Raw genomic sequence first — 12,140 nt, 5'->3', positions numbered from 1 at the left:
TAACTATTTATTATAACATTATAACAATTTATATGTGGTTTAATTTATAACTATAAATGTAGTTATAAATGTTTTTATAGTTATTGTAATACTATAATCCTGTCCTATATTTATAGTTATAGTATTAAAAAATCCTATAAATGTAACATTTATATTATAAAACCCACATCTCTCTCTCTCCCCGAAACTAGATCTGAAAACCATATATAACATTTATAAATCATGTGCCCAATATGTTGCATTTATAACATATAAGTTAACATATTGAGCACATTTATAACATATATGTTATAGTTATAGGATTATTGAGCAAAAATCCTATAATGTTATATTGTTATTGTAATTTATAAATGGTATGGTATAAATCAACTTAACAAAACAGGGCTGTTTTCTGACTCGTAGCTGGGATTCAGTTTCAGGGGGTATAAATCGACGGTCGGGACGAGTGCCACGATGATAGCATTAGGTGGATTAGAAATTAATTGGAGTATTAATTATGAAATTAAACAAAAAAACCCTTTGTCTTTTCCAAACTTCCTTCGCCCTCTCAATTCTCCACTTTATGTCTCCCCCTCAAAAAAAATAAAAAAATAAAAATCAGCCATCGTTCTCTCTCTCTCTCTCTCTCCAAATTGAGTTCTCTCATTAGAACAAATTTCATCCATTCAATCAAGGTAAAGGAAGAATTTGTTCAATTTTTTTTTATTATTGATAGCCTTAATTCGAGTTTTTGTAATGATATATGATAACTGTAATTCATGATTTATCAATTTTCAAACCACTCCCCTCTATTTTCATCTTCTTCCTCCTTCACTCACACAAACCTAGAAAAATTCCACTTATGCTCCATTCCACTTCTAATCTTTATCACACCAATTGCCAATTCCCCTTCTCCTCTAAAAAATCTAGGTGTTAGTAATCTTCCTCATTCCATCTAGGCTACCACAATAAATTCTTTCGGCACTCTCTCTCTCTCTCTCTCTCTCTCTTATTGAATTTCATGAAAGTTCTCTTTCTTTTCTCTCTCTCTCTCTCTCTCTCGTGGAACTGAAGAATATTTTCTTTAATATTTTCGTGTTAATTTATTTATTTATTTGAGAATGTTCTCATTATATGGTTTCTCTAATTCTTCCTCTTTATTAATTATGTTTTGCAGGATTACTTTCGTGCACGGAGATTAGTCTTTCAAAGATATCAACTGTAAATAAGCCAGGTCTATTTTGTATTTGATACTGACTTAATTTTGCTATTTTTATTTGAGTTGATTTGTTTCTTGATGTGATACTCAGTAATTGTTACTATATATAATGGTTGTCACTGGCTAGAATGTCTAATCAGCATAAATGGTTTTCATTTTGATCATTTTTTGCTTTCATATCTTTCAAGGTTTATCTGTTTGATTTTTTCCATTTGCACTTACTCTGAAATTGTAGTTCCAAGTTTTAATATATTTTTCATATATGACTACTTAGTTGATTTGATAACATAAAATCCATAAGGTAAAATGAACAATCGTATGCTATTTGTTCTTCAAAAAAAAAAAAGTTCCAAAGAGGTTACAATTCGATAAACTCTGTCCAAGTTTAGAGCTTCCTATACATATTTAGTACCAGCTTACTCTCTTTAAATATAACTAATACTTTGATAATTCTTTGACTCTTTTCGCCTTTTCGGCATCCTATTTTTTTGCAAAGGGGTTTATTGACTATCTATAAAAGAGAACCGGTGGATTCAATATGAGACTTTTGATTTTCATTTTAAAATTTTGTTATTTAGTAAGACACGCATAGTTCTTGAAGTCATTAGCCACATCGTTTTATAAACCAAGTTTATGATTTCTATGTTGAGTGGCAACTTGACTAGGTCATTTGTTCATTTTTCCTTGAGTAGGTCATTGCACATGTCGCCTTGCTTCCAGCTTGCCACAATTGAAAAGTCAGATCCCTTTTACCAGGTAATTTGTCATGTATGTTTCTCTATCTATATTTCTTATATTGCTCTGCTTACATTGTTGTAGTGCCTTGCTTAAATAATGTTTTGAGGGCATTGGTCTTTAGTTAATTATGAAACAAGGGTCAAAACCGAAGACACGTGTAAAATTAGAAAAGAATTAATGAGTAAACCTGCACTTTCTTGATTCCAATCAACCCTTTGGGTTCTTAAAATTAGAAAAGAATTACTTTTTTACCTTCTTCAACAAAACTCTTTACATTCGCTCAATTCTCAATATAATTAGCAATTTGACCAAATAGTCATTCTCTCTTATCCAATTCACCAAACTTCTACAGATATCTCTCCCGGCTATTACCAATGTCGTTGTCTTCTTCACCAAAGCCAATTGATGCATTTACAAGGTAAAGTTTCTATCCTCTTTTCTTCTTTTGCTAAGTTGTTCTTTATTCCCAAATTTTAAATGGTTTATGTTTTGGGTCTCACATAACTATGAAACTGTTTACTTGAAATTGTGCAACCACTGATTCGTTTGTTTTTTATAGCTCAACTTGCAGTTGCACAGTTTTCATTGGATGGGCTATTGCTTCATAGTTTCCATCTCTTCTAACGGATGGGATTCAATTTCAGGGGTATAAATTGAGGGTCAGGATAACTGCCACGATGACAGCCTGTGAGTTGGATTGGAAATTAATTAGATTATTAATTGTGCAATTAAACAAAAAAATCCCTTCGTTTCTCCGAACTTCCGTCTCCCTCTCAATTTTCCACTTTACATCTCCCCCCTTTCGATTAAAAAAATAGAGGCCAGTTAATTAGATGCTTTGAAAAAAAAAACCCAACCATCCTAACGTTAAAACCCCCGCAAACTTCCCACTAATTTAAACAACAAAACTCTTCGTTCTTCATCTCCCTCTTTGGTTTTCCTTCTTTTTCCTTCTTCAAACCCAGCCTATTCAAATCAGGTATGAATCTTTTGTTGTTTTCTTTTGTTTTTTCAGGAAATAGGAACAATGGTTTTGGACTTGCTTCGTTGTCGTTGTGGTATCTCTCATCGTCTCTAATCATTTTTCAGGTATTAACAATGAGCAAATTAAAGAGCATTGACATCAGAATCTGCAGGTATCCAGCAAACCTCCACTCACTTGCAGACAGTTGGGTGGAGTCAAATTCCAGATTCAACAGCGTCATCCCTTCAATATTCAGCATTGGCGCTAAAGTTTATGGATCGTAAAGTATTGCCAAACTCTGGGAAAAGTAGACAAACCGTGAGTTATGCCCTTTTGTAAGTTTGTTCTGATCTCCCACTTTAGGACTTTTAGCTCAAGTGCTTACACCCTAGAATAGAGCAAGTAAGAAATCATTTTTTGGATTATGAATCATTTAATTAGTCTCTGATGGCTACGTACCTCTTTATGAAATCCCTCCTTCTTCATTCCAGATTGGTCCTCTTCTTCCATTATTAGTGGCATGTTTGGTCTACTGATGAATTCTTTTAGTTTGGTCTTCATTTAAATTTAATTCAGTATTAGTTGTACTCCATTTTCGATTTGTGGTACTCTTTGTGCATGCTCTTCAAGTAGTGGGAATGGGGTAACATGATGTGATTTGGTGGAACACAGTTTCAACGTTGTTGCTAATAAATAACTTTTAATGGGCGTGTTGATTTCACTTTGCATACTGTGTATTTGATTTCAATGATCATGTTTTAATTTCCCTGTGTTCAAAAAGGAAGGAAGAAAGAAAGACCTATTAAACCTCTTTCGCGTAATCTCTTCGAATCAGGTGTGTCAAAGCCTTATATATATTTATCTTTGTTTCATATTGCTATGTACATATGTACTGTATGAGAACATTTTGTATAGATTTTTGGGTGGATGCAAGTCAAAGACCCACCAAAAGGAAAAGGTCAGCCAATATGACGTTCCATATATATTCATTAATTGAAGGAGCTATATTTGAATACTCTTATATGTTTTTGTGTCTAGGATTACCCCTACACTAAGAAGTTACTTATAACACCCCGTCCTTTTCTTTTATCTTCCTAGTATAATAATAATAATAATAATAATAATAATAATAATAATAATAATAATACATAAAACAAAATAAAATAGGATAGATATTAGTAAGGATAGGAAACCCAGTAGGGTTAGGAGATAAACCTTTCATCCTTGTTTTTTGGTGGGGGGTTTTTAAAAATAAAAAGGAGATTCTCACGTAGAGTTTTTGGGAAAATACCAAGAGTTTTACACAGAAAAAAAAGGGAGAGTTTTATTGAGAGAGGAAAAGAAAGTTTTTCTGGAAATCTACTGATAGCTAGCTGATAGTCGGAGCGTACTACGGGTGAGTAGTCTAACTTTTATTTGTTTTAAATTTTAATCGATTACCAACTAATTTTATTAATTAGTTAATAGTTTAAGTTAGTTTTTTTTTAATCCAAGAGATGAAAATCTACTCATAGTCATGGATGATATACTGTCGTTTTTATCTTTTTGTTTCGTTAGAATGGTTAGATATTCCCCATAGTAGTAGTATGAAATTTATTTATTGCATTGTGTGAAGTGGTTATATTCCTAACTTCCTTTGTCTTGAAGTATCTAACGTACCTGTACATGTGAGAGAAATGTGGAGTTGTGATAATGATGTTAAGGTTAAAACCTTTTGATACAATTTTCATGGTAATATATATATATATATATATATATATATATATATATATCTGGTCTTTATTAAACCGTTGGTTAGTGGCTGACTTGGAAGTGCAGTACATAGAACATGATTCATATCTAACTTAGAACTGTTGGAATTTAGTAAAGGTTATGGATCACCAACTTTCAGACTATTATTTCGATGGTTGATTGTTAAGAATGGAATACGGTGGGTTAATGGTTTAGGTACTATTGAAACTTGAATGGCTTGAATGGGTTGTTAATGGCGGATTGATTCATATCTAGTTTTGATGAAAGGTTATCGATTAAATGAATTAAGCTTTTGCTTTTATTAATATATAGGGTTTTTACAAGGATTAAAACCACTAGGATGAGGGTGGAAGAAGATAGGAGTTGGTGGTAGTTGGAAACCAAGCAGGAGGTGCTGGTGAGGAAGATGAACAGTGAGTTTTTTGGTTTTGTTGGGCTTGGGCCGAAACAGCTTTGTGGGCTTAAGTGTTTTGTTTAGGTTTTCATTGTGAGCTTAAGTTATTTTAGATTGGGCCTGGGAAAGACTAAACCCTTTGGGCCTTAGTCTTTGGGTTTTTGGTTATATTGACCCTTGGCTGGTTAACTAATGTTGACCGGTGGTAGGTTGACTTTGACTGTTGACCAGAGTTGACTTTGACTAGTTGACCAAGTTTGACTTTTAACTCGGATTATGATTTGGTCTATTAAGATAGGTCTAGGGCTATTAGCGTGCTTGGCTTTAGGCTAAGACCTTTATATATGTACGTGTGTACGTGTATTAACTACTATGTGATATTTCAGTCTTTTATGATATACGACGCTATGACACTTAGACATCAATCTAATTAATAACGCGTAAATAATAATACATGAAACAAGATACTCCTCCATTCTCTAAATTAATATATGCAATAAAATTCAATAATGCGTAAACAAATTTACCGCACCCTTTTAGAACTCTCCACGCCTCAAGTTTTGGAAATGAGTTTTATGACTGATGATGTCATATGCTAGGTGGGCATTTATTGAATGTGCCATAAATGGCCCGTTAGCGTTATAAATGGGTATTCATTGAATGTGCCATAAATGACTAGATTGTTTGGACTGCCCTAGAAAGGAACTAAGGTATTCGCCTTGTGGGTTAGTTGTATTCCTTGAGTGTACAGGAATGTAGGGTTGGGTATTCCTTGAATGTGGCGGGAATGACCCAGGGCATTCATTGAATGTGCCATGAATGGCCTGTTAGTGATATGATAGATATTCCTTGAATGTGGCGGGAATGACCTAAGGTATTCATTGAATGTGTCATGAATGACCTTAGTTTTATGCCCAAAGAGGCTGTGAAATATGTGTATGAAAGCCTAGAGATGGCTATGATATTGTGGTATTCAGTGGGAGAAAGGCACACAGGAATGTGTGATTTGGCAAATGTATGGAGTGCAAATCGTGGAGTAGGTACTAAAAGGTGAGTGTATAAGAAAAGTAATCGATTAATTAATAAGAGAAATTGATTTGATTGTACAGGTGTGTTTGGATTTACATTTGAATATTGATAGGATATCTACATATGATTATTTATAATTTATAACTTTCGTTTACAGGAGGGTAGGACTTAGTAATATTTTGTGCAGGGTCGCGGTCCTACCCTTATGCAGAAGTGGACATCGGTAAGAGTTAATTTAATTACTTAGTTATTAAAATGAGTTAATAGAATGAAAGTCTTGCTTGGGAAGAAACTATGCCGGTTGAAATGACGGAACTACCTGTCTTCCAAGCTAAGAATGAATAAGATATGAGTACATATAAAGTGTTTGTTGGATAATTAAAGTCTGGAAATGATTTTATGTTGTTAGTCTACTCATACCAGCAAATTCCATTTTTGCTGACCCATGTTTGCTTTGTTTTGGCAACGTGGGTGTGTTCTTGGGAACATAGGTGGAAGGCAGTGGAACCACGGCGTGTGATTTGAATTCTTACCTGGAGCAGTCAGTTAGTTCTTTTATTAGGTCTGATTCTTATGGGAAGGATGTAATAACATAGTTTACTTTTTTTTTTGCATGACATGAGAATATGGTAGTGAGGACTTTTATTCTTAGAGTTTTGTTTGATGTTTTATTGAGACGGAAGATAGTATTTTAATAAAGTGATGGTTGAGGAATTTTGGAGATTATTGTTGTTAAGTTGATTCTTTATGATGTGGGTTTTCGGTTTTGGCATGTGTTGTATCCACCCCGTCATAACCTGGGTTTTTAGACAATTGAACATAGTGATGTTTGAGATATTTATATTTCAAATATTCACTTTGTAATTGTTTATAAATTTGGGTTGTGACATTTTGGTATCAGAGCTTAGGTTAGCTTAGATTTAGAAAGTCTAAGTGATCCTCGGATGTAGAATATGGGTTATTGTGTTGAGAGTTTTGGAAATATATGAATATTAACAGGAGTTTTGTTTGAAACTATAGATCATAGTTGAGACACGTAATGGCAATACTACTGGACCTACAGTGAACACTCCAGTACAAATGTCAGGAGGACAGTTGAATCAGTTGTTGCAGGCTATGCAGAATAACCATCCTATTCAGGGAGATCCTTTTGCTAAGGGCAATAAGGAGTTTGGTACTCTTCGTGGGCAGCGGTTTACTGGTGTTGGGAACGCGATCGCAGCGGAGTCTTGGATTCAAAGTTGTGAAAATGTATTTGAGCGTATGCAGCTTATTGAGGTTCAGAAGCAGGAGTTGGCTGCTCACCAACTTGATAACGCTGCTAGGTTTTGGTGGCGAGCTCTCACCCCTAGTCTAGACACTAGAACTTTGACTTGGGAAGACTTCAAGATTAGATTTGAGAGTAAGTTCATTCCTGAGGCAGTAAAAGAGCAGTTGGCTCAATAGTTCTCTGAGTTGACTCAAGATGGGAAGTCTGTGATGGGGTATGTGATCAAGTTTAATGAGTTATCAAGGTTTGCTCCCTATCTTGTGGATACTGACAAGAAGAAAAACCAAAAGTTCATACGTGGGTTAGAGAGTTACTTGTCCAGCAAGTTGATTCCTTTTGACGGGGACACCTTTGATCGTGTGTTAGACTTGGCATTGAGATATGAGGAGTAGAATGTAGCCCTAAGAGAGTCGAAGGGGAAGAGGAAGTTTGGTGAGATACCAGTTGTTGGTCCTAGGCCTTTTGAGAGCAGGCAGCCGAATAGATTTAGGCCTTATGATATTGCTCAGAGGGGTCCGTTTCAGAGACCACCATCCCAGGGGTTTCAGGGAGGATTTCATCAGCAGGGTGTATTCTGACCCTAGGGAGGATTTGCACAGCAGGGTGGTTATAAACCACTGGGGCAGCTTGGAGGCTATAGACCTCAGGGGAATCAGTGGTTAAGGTAGGGTAACCAGTTTCAGGGTCGTGCGCCCGCTCTTCCGTATCGACCAGCAGCATTACTTTTACTTGTACCAGCACAAGCACTTAAAGCCATAGTTCCTGTTGAAAGGGCTTGCTGGGAGTGTAAGCAGGTGGGTCATTTATCTCATTATTGCCCTACCAAGCAGGGTAATCAGCAGAACAGAGCACCAGCACCAGTCACTCGTGCTAGAGCCTATACAGCTATGCCAGGACATGGGAATGTTGAAGGTACCTTTAGTTCATCTTAGTTTATATTCAGAGTTTTGTTTGATTTTGGTGCTTCACATTCCTTTATATCTCGTCAGTATGTTAAGAAAGAACGTTTTAAAACTACACCTTTATCTAAACCTTTGTGTGTTGAGACACCGCTAGGAGGTTCTGTTACCTTATATGACGAGTGCAAAGGTTTTAAGTTGTATTTCTTAGATCGTGTCTTTGTGGTAGACTTGATCGTTTTGGGGTTTGAGGGTTTCCATTTCATACTTGGTATGGACTGGTTGACACGTTATCATGTTACCTTGGATTGTGCAAGGAGGGAAGTTATAGTGAATACACCTGGCATGCCGAGGTTAATTCACACTTGTGTTAGCAAGGAGGACTCGGTGATGTCTAGTTTCCTGTGCTCTATAGAGATACCTACGAGGGATATCAGTGATGTGGAAGTAGTGAGAGACTTCGAAGATGTTTTTCAGGAGATTCTAGGGTTGCCACCCAAGAGGGAGGTGGAGTTTGGTATAGACTTGTTACCAGGGACTGCACCAGTTTCAAAGTCGGCTTACCAGTTGGAGCCTAAGCTATTGGACGAAATGAAAGTACAAGTCGAGGAATTACTCAAGAAAGGGTAAAAGTTTAAGTTTCAGTGATTTTGTTTTTGGCTTAATCATATCTTTTGAGTATATGAGTTTGAATCTTTTAAGGTGTGTATGACCAAGTTCATACGACTGAGCAACTCACCATGGGGTGCGCCTGCTATTTTTGTTTCAAAGAAGGATGGTACTTTGAGGATGTGTATTGACTTCAGGGATTTGAACCAGGTGACTATAAAAAATAAGTATCCGCTTCCTAGGATTGATGATTTGTTGGACCAGTTGAAAGGGGCTAAGGTATTTTCAAAGTTTGATTTAAGGACTGGTTATTACCAGATGGGAGTTGAAGAGAAGAGTATTCCTTTGACGACATTTAGAACTCGATATGGTTTGTATGAGTTTTCTGTGATGCCTTTTGGGTTGACGAATGCACCTGCATTCTTTATGGACTTGATGAATCATATTTTCAGGCCCTTTTTGGATAAATTTGTGATTGTTTTCATTGATGACATTTTAGTATATTCACAAAACACAGAAGAAACTTAACATAAGATGCATTTCAAGATAGTGGTGCATACGTTTAGAGAACAGAAGTTGCATGCTAAGTTTAGCAAGTGCCATTTTTGGGAAGAAGAAATTCGTTTCTTGGAACATATGGTATCTAGTGAGGGGATTGCTGTGGACCCTGAGAAGGTTGCTGCAGTGAAAGAATGGAAACAACCAACCACTGGTATAGAGATTAGGAGTTTCTTAGGGTTAGCTGGATATTATTGGCGATTTATTGAGAAGTTCTCGCTTATTGCAGCTCCGCTCACGAAGTTAATTAGGAAGGATGTGAAGTTTATGTGGACTAATGATTTTGAGAAGCTTTCTTAGAATTGAAACAAAGGTTGACTACAACTCCAATTCTAGTAATCCCGACTAGAGGCGGAAAACTAGTGGCTTTTACAGATGCTAGTGGAACTGGTTTGGGTTGTGTGTTAATGCAAGACCAGAAGGTGGTGTCGTATGCTTCACGACAGTTGAAGGTGGTGTTGTTGCCTTAACTATTTGGGCAACATGTGGAACTTAGAAACTAGTCCTCTATAAATACAGGGTTCACTCTCAACTTAACACCACACCTCTCACTTTGCATCTCTCACTTTTACTTTCACTTTCACTTTAGACCACTTCTAATACATGGAGCGTGCATGCCCCCTATTATGCCTATACTCAGAGCGCGCACGCCCCCAAGGTACTGGAATTCTTGTCAAGCTAGAGCGTGCCCACGCCTTTCTATAGGCTATCAAAAGCGCGCCCGTGCCTTCACCTCATCACAATGCAAGTTCTATTTTTTTGGGGTTTTCTAAGGTTACTTCCAGGAGTTCTAGAGTGTGTTTGTTTGATATGAAGTCTCCTCAGATCATTTCGGAGCAGTCCTTCGAAGATTTGTTTGAGAGCAACACCTATGGGTCTTGGTTCCGCGACTTGATTATACAGGCAGGATGACAGCCTCTAATGGTAAGCTTTGATGAACTATACTCTCCTGCACTTACAACTTATTTTTATGATCATTGTAAGTTCTTTGAAAGACCTGATGGAGAACAAATGTTCTCTATCACCATTGAGGATGACACAATGGACTTAACCAAGTTCTTGTTGGCTTTTGCTCTTGGACTGTCTATGCCTGCTGAAATCCAAAACTCATAAGGCTATTGGGTAGATAATATGTATGTCTACAACTATGAGTTTTTGCATGAGACCTATGGGGCAGGGATTTTTCGTGTCGAGGACCAAGGGTAATATAACGTAGCCCTTGGTAGCTTGTCCCTTAACGTGGGCACTATTATGTTCTTTATAATGCTAAATATCTTAGGGGAATGCCATTTTTCTTCTGCGAATGATGCCACTTGTGACGTTTTCCTTGCTTTAGCTAAGGGACGTCTGCTATATAACCTTCCCCAGACCTTAGTTTCTAGTTTAGCACGAGCCCATAGTATGAGGCATAAGTATCTTCTTATGCCTGTCTTAGTTTGCCGAATAATGCTATGTTTCTTTCCTGAGTTTTGTACCCGTTTCACGGATTGGGTTAGGGTTGACATTGTGAGACCCACCAATTGCATAATACGCTCATTCCGTGCAATGACTTAGTTGGGGTGGATGCTACAACCTAATTGGGTTGCCCCTTACACCTCATCTGACCAAGTGGCGCTTAACGTGTTAGCAATTGTAGATGATAAATGGCGTGAGGCCTGGCAAATTGTCATGGCATGGCAGGATACAAAGGAGCCTCACTTCTTTATAAAAGAGGAGGACAATGCTTAAATGCTGGATATGAGGTAAGTTTTACTTTTTGTTAGTATCTGCTTATGTCCCAAGCAATTTAATTTTTGTTATTCCCATAACGGGTGAAACTCATATTGAGTTGAGTCTATTTTTATTTATCTATATTAGTATGTTCTAAATTGTTTTGCCGGTGTTCTTAAATTTTCAAGCATTTCCATGGTATTTCCTACCCTTCTTATTTCTATACTTTGAGGACAAAACATGTTTTTGTTTGGGGGAAACACGCGTAATTTAAGGCACCTATTAGAATATATATATGTTTAATATGCACTTGTTTTCTAGTAAAAAATTCAAAAATTAAAAAATATAAATATAAAGTTTATGCTATACACTTAGGTTGTTTCTTTCTCCATGATGATATTAATCTAGAAGTTTCATATTAGCTCTTAAATTAGAATAGTTTTTAGAAATTTAGGTTAATATGTAGGTAATAATCATTGTAACTTTTCATAAATATATTGCATGAGCATCTATGTTTGTATTGGCAGTAAGTTTATGAAATCTAGGCTAGAGTACTTATTTTACCAAACCTGTGAGAATATAGCCTAAAGTCTTATATAAGTGAAATATTTGAGAAATGACACAAGGGAGAAGTAAAATCCGGATAGAGAAATCACATGTCCACTTACTTGATCACTATACCATATCCTAAGTGAGAATTTAGGCCATTTTTGGATTGATATAGCCAGAAATTCAAACCTATATGAAATTATTTTCCGCTAGTCGCCCCTCTGAGCCTTTCTTTAGCCTTTCATAAACCACAAATCGTTTACCCTTTTACAAAAACAAAAACAAAATAAATCAGCCTACCTATTTTCGAATGAGTCTGAGAATAGAGATGAAATGAAAAAAAAAGAAAAGAGAAAGACCTGTGGAAAACCAAGAACTTGTTAGTTACTTCAAATAAGAAAAGAAAAGAAAGTTTCCATCCAAAGAAAAGAAAAGAAAAATAAAATAAAATAAAAAGTTAGAACTCCAAA

The 12,140-nt window shown here is 36.2% G+C and overlaps 1 long non-coding RNA gene across 1 annotated transcript; it reads left to right on the top strand.

Annotated features, from left to right (window-relative positions):
* The first annotated feature begins 554 nt into the window (after positions 1–554).
* Positions 555–2,050, top strand: LOC147515663 (uncharacterized). Its single transcript, XR_015213644.1, has 3 exons — positions 555–674; positions 1,157–1,213; positions 1,891–2,050. It is a non-coding gene; the product is annotated as an uncharacterized LOC147515663 (long non-coding RNA).
* Positions 2,051–12,140: the final 10,090 nt, after the last annotated feature.

This window comes from Coptis chinensis, chromosome 2 (assembly GCF_015680905.1).
Source record: "Coptis chinensis isolate HL-2020 chromosome 2, ASM1568090v1, whole genome shotgun sequence".
Lineage (NCBI taxonomy): Eukaryota > Viridiplantae > Streptophyta > Magnoliopsida > Ranunculales > Ranunculaceae > Coptis > Coptis chinensis.
Note: the sequence above shows the minus strand (reverse complement) of the source record. Positions and strands in the feature narration are given on the sequence as shown.